An 8,370-nucleotide genomic window follows, 5' to 3' on the forward strand; every position below is an offset into this window, starting at 1 on the left:
ACATTGGTGGACAGCGGTGGTCGCAGCAGTTGTGTTTGCCCGGAGAGAAGAGGTATGAAGTCATCTTCACTTTATCACCCTATACAAGAAGCATCCATCTTTCAACAAGTTATCTTGATGTCGAGTCTGCACGTTTCAGCATCCAGACACAGGTACAAGCAGGATCTAGCCGAAATTTGCCGAATTTCTTCGAGATTTGTAAGTGGCGTCCCAGTGACCCCACGCTACAGTGTCCCACCCTGTTCCTCAAGTCAAGTGTTCAGCATCACTTGTATGTTCTGCTGTTGTTGTTCAGCTCAGCACAGCTATTTCAGCAAGCCAGAGGTGAGTTCTGTGGTCATTTCTGCGTCTAGTGTGAGTTTCTCCATGTGTTTGTGGAGAGAAGAGGAGGAAGTGGCCATACCTTGCCTCACCCACGCTCGCCCTGCTGTCCACTCACATCTCACCAGCCTACCATACACCATCATGCCATCACTTCCTCTGCTGTGTTCTCTGCTGTTTTTCGTGTGAATTCATTGCCAGAGCTGTGTATCTGAGTGCCCGAGGCCACTCGAAGCCACATGGATCAGCAAGCCACGTGGATCAGCAAGCCACGTGGATCAGCAAGCCACATGGATCGGCAAGCCATGTGGATCAGCAAGCCATGTAGATCACGATGCCACGTGGATCCCAACGCCACATGGGGTGTGGACGAAGCCATGTGGATCTACGAGCCACGGGAGTTACAGGTGCTGCTGCCCGACGTCATGATGTCTGCCTGACGTCACCTCGAGATGTCTGCTGATGTCACAGTGCTGCTGACCCCACCTCACAATATCATGCCTGACATCACATGATGTCACATCGAGTGTTTCAATAATTATGTCAGTATTGTCGAGAAGATTGAGAGAAGATATACATCGTGTATTAGTTAATTCCTCTCAGTCAGTGTTCTCACATGTTCGTGCATAGCTTAGTGTCAGTTTTGTGCACAGAAAAGCATCCTTTGCTAGTTTAAGCCATGTTGTACCACATGTACAGTGGGTGTGTGTAAAGTTTTCCATGTGTCCTGTGTGGTCTTGAGCCCAGCTGTTTGTTGACCACAGGTCTGCGACCAGACCCCTGTGTAGCACTTTGTTGCCTGTCACCCGGTGTGACCAGTGCATCTGACAGCTGATATTAGTCATCCCAGAGCATATGAGCCCCTTTGCACAGAAAGCTCTTATGTTCGTCGCTCATAGATGTTCTGCAAAATCGTACATGCTACAATTCCCATTGAGATTTGTTTCACTTCACCTCCAGACCTTCAGAGGGCAGTTATATGTAGAGAAACAAGTCTTGTGACGCTTAGACTAACCTCTGCTATAACTCCAACTGCCGAGAGAATGACACTCGTCAAGCCACAGTTAGCCCTGTTGGCATGCACTGTGTCAGCCTCATGTCACAAGCTTCATTGAGCAGCCTGCACAAAGAAGATGTCACTTTGACTGCTAGCTCACTCACTGAAGTCTGGTGTATGATGTTACAACTCCCAGATGTTTCGCCCAGTCATCTCTGCCACGACTTGCTCCACGACTTACTCCACGCTCGCCAGGAGTGACAGCCCCAGCGACAGTACCAGTTGAGAAGTGTCCTCCTGAGTCGCTTGCCAGAAGTCCTGCCCAGTTGCCGAGTTTTGTCGACGCCTCACTCGAGGGCACCAGCAGGCTGTGCCCCAGGTTGAGTGAAACCTACAGCAACTCCTACGATGACTGCTTCACCGTTGTAGAGGAGACCGTACCCTGTTACGTCACAGCTCAGCGGGAGCGATGTCTCCTGTGTTGCAGTATCTGTCCAGACACAGGAAGGCATGCAGTGATGCCCATCGATGCTCACTGCCTATGACCACGATGTTTAGCACACCCCGCATGTTTTTTTTCTTCCCTCCCTGTAGGAAGTTTTTTCCATGTCCATATGTATATATATAATTTTATTTTGTGTTCTGTGCCCTGTTCCTAAGAGAGAGAGAGACCGAGTTTTTTTATCACCAGTACTGTTGCGTGGAGATGACACGAGGTATGTAGCCGAGCAAATGTAGACAGCCTGTACTGTCTGCACAGACAGCCTATGCTGTCTGCCAACTTAGTTCATATTTCGTGGCACTCAGGTGCTGCCCTCTCCAGGCCTACCCAGGTCAGTGGGATGCTGGTCCCACTCTCACTCACTCAGCGACCTAAAAGCAGACAACAGTCTGCTCCCTCTCTCCCTTGTGGGATGGCCTCCCGGGCCATGGACACTCAACACACAAGCCTGTGTACCCACCAAGACTTTTCAGATAAAGTAAGAAGCCTCCGACAATGTATCATTTACTCCCTGCTACCAGCTCACCAAATAATCTCATTAAACAATGCATATGGTAGGGTTAGAATTTGGCATAAATTTTTGAGATGTGTTAGAAAGAGAGAATCGCAGCATGAATGTGCAGCCAACAAATGAGAAGTAATTAAGACACATGTGCAACATCTGGGTATCTTTATTGTAGACGTTTCGCCATCCAGTGGCTTTATCAATACAAATTCCAGGACATAACTAGAAGACAGTAGAACTATGTACAGAAGATATTCCACCCAGGTGGGGTGGCCCAGAAGAAAAACGAAAGTTCCTCCTTTTACATTTAATAATATATACTGGAGAAGGGGTTACTAGCCCCTTGTTCCTGGCATTTTAGTCGCCTCTTACGACACGCATGGCTTACGGAGGTAGAATTCTATTCCACTTCCCCATGGAGGAGAGAATATGCGATCTTGATGCCCATGATGCTCTGTATCTCCTCACAAGGTGTCTTACTATGTCAAGACTCACTTACTTCCTGAGGTGTGCACCCTCTTTTGACAACCCAACACTCGACGAATATGACGCACACCTCAGATCAACTTTTAAGAAGGCCCTGAACCTGTCACTAGAGGATCAGCAATGGGATCAGGCAACCCTCCCAGTGCGACTGGAAGGTATAGGGGTGCGCAAAGCCAGCTTTACCTGCTTTTCTGTCTTCGTGTTTGGCTTCCAGTCAAGAAGATTGTTCCCGAACGCTTGAGAGACATGGTAGGAGCTCAAGACCCCAGGTTTACTGAAGCAGCGATGTGGTGGGACACCCTTGCAGACTCCTCCAGTAAACCAGCTCCTCCCAAAGAGCACAAACAGTCACACTGGGACAAACCGATCATGGAAAAAATCGCCAATACAATGCTCACCAACACTTCAGGAAAGGACAAAGCTCGTCTCCTGGCGGTGAAGGCACCACACTCAGGAGATTTCCTTCTAGTTGTTCCCAATTCCTCCCTGGGCACTCGACTCGACCCACAGGCCATTCAGATTAGTGTTGCTCTTCGCCTAGCCGCCCCCATCCTCACCGAATATATGTGTATTTGCGGCAGGGCAACGGTTGATCAATTCGGACTTCATGGTCTCGTGTGTCACACATCAGAAGGGAAGTATGCCAGACATGAGGCGGTCAACGATATCATAAAGAGAAGCCTCGCCACAGCCCATTGCCCAGCTCAACGGGAACCCCAGGTGCAGAGGTCTGATGGAAGTCAAAAGCGTCCTGATGGAGCCACTATGCTACCCTGGAAGGATGGAAAGCAGATTGCCTGGGACTACACCTGTGTCACCACATTGGCAGAAACTTGCTTGCCATACTCCACAGCTGAAGGGGGTGGAGCTGCCAGTCACAGGGAGACCCAGAAGATCCGCAAATATGAAGACCTTCCCCATTGCTATAACTTCATCCCAATAGGGTTGGAGACCCTTGGAACATGGGGCAAGTGTGCTCTAAAGTTCCTCAAAGAGCTGGGTGAAAAACTCATCATAGAAACCAAGGACCACAGAGCGACCAGCTTCCTCTTTCAGAGACTCAGTGTCGCGATCCAGAGAGGAAATGCCTGCAGCAATTTGGGCACGCGGCCCACCACCGGGGAGCTTGACTAATTATTCGAGATGTAGCTCTGAGTTGTTATCTAGTTAGTTTTACTATCTATTGTGTTTTTGTGAATGTTTCTTTAATGTATTTTGTCTTTAAATAAAATATATATTAAATACAGGGGGTGGTAGGAGAAAATTCTCAAACAGCTTCAGGGAGAACCTCGAGTTTTCCCTGAAGCAAGTTTATTCTTTTCTCTGAGGATGAGGGTTCCCAGGACAGTTCTAGAGGTGGCACCTCCCTATATATATATATATATATATATATATATATATATATATATATATATATATATATATATATATATATATATATATATATATATATATATATATATATATATATATATATATATATATATATATATATATATATATATATATATATATATATATATATATATATATATATATATATATATATATATATAATGTCTATATATGTATAATATATATATATATATATATATATGTATGTATGTATGTATATATATGTATAATATATATATATATATATATATATATGTATATATATATATATATATATATATATATATATATATATATATATATATATATATATATATATATAAAACTCAAGGTTCTCCCAGGAGCTGTTTGAATATTTTCTCCTACTATCCCCCATATTCTACATTCTATGCTAAGTTTATTTATAGACATAATACACTGATAAAAATAAAAGAAACACAAACATGAATGCATTGCTACAATGTATCAAAGATTATGAATCTCCTCCAGTTCCTCCGAAGCTGGACGTGAGACAAGTTTGCAGCCAGCATTTCTGGATGACTACACTAAGGCGCTGGGACATAAAAGTGGCTGCCCTCGGATCCCTGGAGGTGTCGATGTATATACTCTCTATGAAAATCTAAACTTGACTATTGAACTTGAAAAAATGGCTTACTTATTTGGCACTCTGACTGATGGTTGGCACCCTGATCACGATCTGGATGGGGAGGAAGTGACTTACCACCTACACTCAGAGAACCATCTGGATGGAAGACACTCAGATCACCAACTGGGTGCAAAACACTCAACCAGTGTTTCAGACACCTCGGACTGATTATCATGTCTGAGCCTCTCAAAGATCTCTTATCTTGGAGTACATAACAGATGCCTTCTTGTAACCTATCGCGGGCATGAATATGTCAAAGGTGGCCCGTGACCTAGTAGGCAACGTTCTTGTTTCTCGCTTCACATACACAGAGTGTCCGTGGTTCGATCCTCGGTGAGGGTAGAAACGCTGGGCGTGTTTTCTTACACTTGTTGTCCTATTCACCAAGCAAGCAAATAGATACCTGGGTGTTAGTCGACTGGTGTAGGTCGCATCCTGGGGCATAAGATTGAGGACCCCAATGGCAATAAGTTAGACAGTCCTCGATGACGCACTGACTTTCTTGGGTTATCCTGGGTGGCTAATTCTCCAGGCCTAAAAATTCGAACATAATCTTATCTTAACGATAAGTAAGTATATCAATAAATTAAGCAATAAAATAAATAGTTTTTTATTAATGTTCGATTGATTGCGAACATTTATGCACTGTTTTTTTAGATTACTGCTAACCAGAACTCCCAAATCCTTTTCGCAATCAGTAATATTAATATCTATATTATTTAGTTTATACGTGGCATGGTTATTTTCTGTCCAATATTTCCTGTCTATATTAAACTACATTTGGAAAGCAGAGAGTTTCTATTAATGGGGTCACTAGTGGCCTTACACACGGATCAGTTTTAGGCCTATTGTTGACCATAATTTACATTAATGACCTTGATGAAGGAATTACAAGTGGAATGAGCAAATTTGCTGACGATGCAAAAATACCGTATGATTCATTCTCAGGAGGATACCAGTGAACTCCAGGAGGAGTCTTAGTACTTGGGAATGAAAATAACCCTCGAAGCTATAAACTAAGTGAGGTAGAGCTTTATCATACAGAATGTGTAAAAGACTTGGGAGTCATGGTAAGCAGAAATTTAAACCCAAGACAGCAGTGCCTAAGTGTGCGCAATAAGGCTAACAGATTACTAGGATTTATTTCAAGAAGAATAAGTAACAGAAGTCTAAAAGTTATTTTACAGCTCTATACATCACTAGTGAGGCCTCATTTGGATTATGCCGCTCAGTTTTGGTCTCCTTACTACAGGATGGATATAGATTCATTGGACAACATACAGAGAAGAATGACTGAAATGATTTACTGTATAAGGAATCTCCCGTATAAAGATAGATTTAGAACCTTGAATCTCCACTCTCTGGAGAGACGTAGAATGAGGGGAGATATCATCGAAGTGTATAAGTGGATGACGAGCATAAACAAAGGTGATATTAATAAAGTACTGAGGATGTCAAACCAGGTAAGAACCAGAAATAACTGATTTAAGTTTGATCAATTTAGATGTAGAAAGGACATAGCTAAGTACTGGTTTTCGAACAGAGTTTTGGATGCGTGGAACAGTCTTCTGAGTAGGGTGATAGAGGCTAGGATCTTGGGTGGCTTTAATAAGAGACTGGACAAATATATGAGTGGAAGGGTCTACATTTGATTAGTGTCGTGGGTATAGAAGTAAATTCTTGGGTAGCGGTGGTTTTAATAAAGACCTGCCTTGAATGGACCAATAGGCCTTCTGCAGTGTTCCTTCATTATTATATTCTTATGTTATCTGCCACTTCTCCAAGCACCGCGTCAGTCTATTCAAATCATCCTGGAGTGCTCTAATGTCCTTGTCAGAATGAATTCGACGGCCTATTTTGGTGTCATCGGCAAACTTACTTTTGTCGCTATTCTTTCCCTCATCTATGTCGTTTATGTAGACTGTGAACAAGGGGACCAACACTGACCCCTGTAGAACACCGGTCGTGACGCGCTCCCACTCTAACTTCTCCCCATTTATGCAAACTCTCTGCTGCCTATCTGTCAACTATGCCTCTATCCAGGAAAATTTTTTTCCTCCTATTCCATGTACCTTAATTTTCTTCAAGAGTCGCTGATGTAAGACTCTATCTAAAGCCTTACTGAAGTTCATACACAATATCATATTCATTACCATGATCTGTCTGCTTAAAAACCTTTGTGCAACAAGTTAATCAATTCGTAAGGCAGGAATGCCCTTTTGTAAAACTATGCAGATATTCATTAATCAATTTATGACTTTCAAGATAGCTATAAATTGGCTCGGCAATTATTGATTCCATAAATTTTCCCACTATTCGCCTATAGTTCGAAGCTAAGGACCTGTCACCTGCTTTGAAAACAGGTATCACATTTGGAAATATAAACACATTTGCAGTATAATGTGATCCTTTATTGACAACGTTTCGCCCACACAGTGGGCTTTTTCAAGTCACAAACAGATCTACCTGGGTGGAAGGTACGCGAGTATTTATAGACAGGTTCAGAATGCTGGGTCAGGTGGAGAATGCTGCATCTGATGATCTACTGAGTGGGGTTATAGAGTCTAAAATCTTGGGTAGCTTGGAAGGGAGATTGGATAGGTTTGTGAGCAGAACTTCTGCAGTGTTCCTCCATTCCTACGTTGTTATGTGGGATAGCGATGAAGAAGTTCCTTGGCAAGTGGTTCATCTATGTTATAGAAGCCATTGATCTGGTTGAAGTTGTCTGATATAGAGATAAGTGTGGGGAGAGCCACAATTTTGTAAGTGATCTAGAAAATGAAACGTGGTGGCGCATTCAGAGTGGGCAGGGCTCAGGCGATGTTGCCACGTGTCACCCAAGAAAGATAATAAAGTGAAACAAACGTGTGACCAACCAGTGAAAGAAATGCAGTGAATAGAGTACATTATATAATAAGAAGATATTGAGGTGGATCTACGCCAGGACGTCACATCGAGCTGGACAATCTACAGGATGCTACAGCTGCATTACAAGTACTGTAATCACCTATGCGTGGTTGTTTGGGTGTGGGTTTCGGGTTCCAATTAACCGCCAAGCTGATTGTGAACGGCCCAACTCTCCTTGCATGATAAAGAATAGGCAATCAAGTACTCAATAAGGAATAGGAATTAGTAATCTATGGAACAAGGTGAGTAAGTTACTATAAGCCTAGGTGGTAGTAAAAGCATAGAGGGCAGCATTGTAAGTAGGTGCGGGTCAAGTCACAGAAGGGTGGTGGTCAGGTCACAAGAGGTTGTGGTCAGAAAAGGGACCACTGAGACTCCACAAAACACTCAAATGCACAATTCCACCTACTTTTCAGACACTTAATAAACCCACACATAATTCCACACATAATTACACACACACACACAAACACACACACACACACACACACACACACACACTCACACACACACACACACACACACACACACACCACACGGTGAAGAGGCGGGGCCAGGAGCTACGACTCGACCCCTGCAACCACAAATAGGTGAGTACACACACACACACA

The 8,370-nt window shown here is 43.3% G+C and overlaps 1 protein-coding gene across 3 annotated transcripts in view; it reads right to left on the reverse strand.

Moving 5' to 3' along the window:
- Positions 1 to 5,006, reverse strand: part of LOC128688514 (proton-coupled folate transporter) — a 66,203-nt gene extending 61,197 nt beyond the window's left edge. For 2 of the 3 annotated variants that reach the window (XM_070084584.1, XM_070084580.1), the window contains exon 1: positions 4,862 to 5,000. The gene's annotated coding sequence lies outside the window, so the exon portion shown is untranslated. Of the gene's footprint in view, positions 1 to 4,861 lie in introns of all 3 variants that reach the window. The other variant, XM_070084582.1, reaches the window with a different exon arrangement.
- Between the last annotated feature and the right edge of the window lie 3,364 nt (positions 5,007 to 8,370).

Source organism: Cherax quadricarinatus, chromosome 13 (assembly GCF_038502225.1).
Source record: "Cherax quadricarinatus isolate ZL_2023a chromosome 13, ASM3850222v1, whole genome shotgun sequence".
Classification (NCBI taxonomy): Eukaryota; Metazoa; Arthropoda; class Malacostraca; order Decapoda; family Parastacidae; genus Cherax; species Cherax quadricarinatus.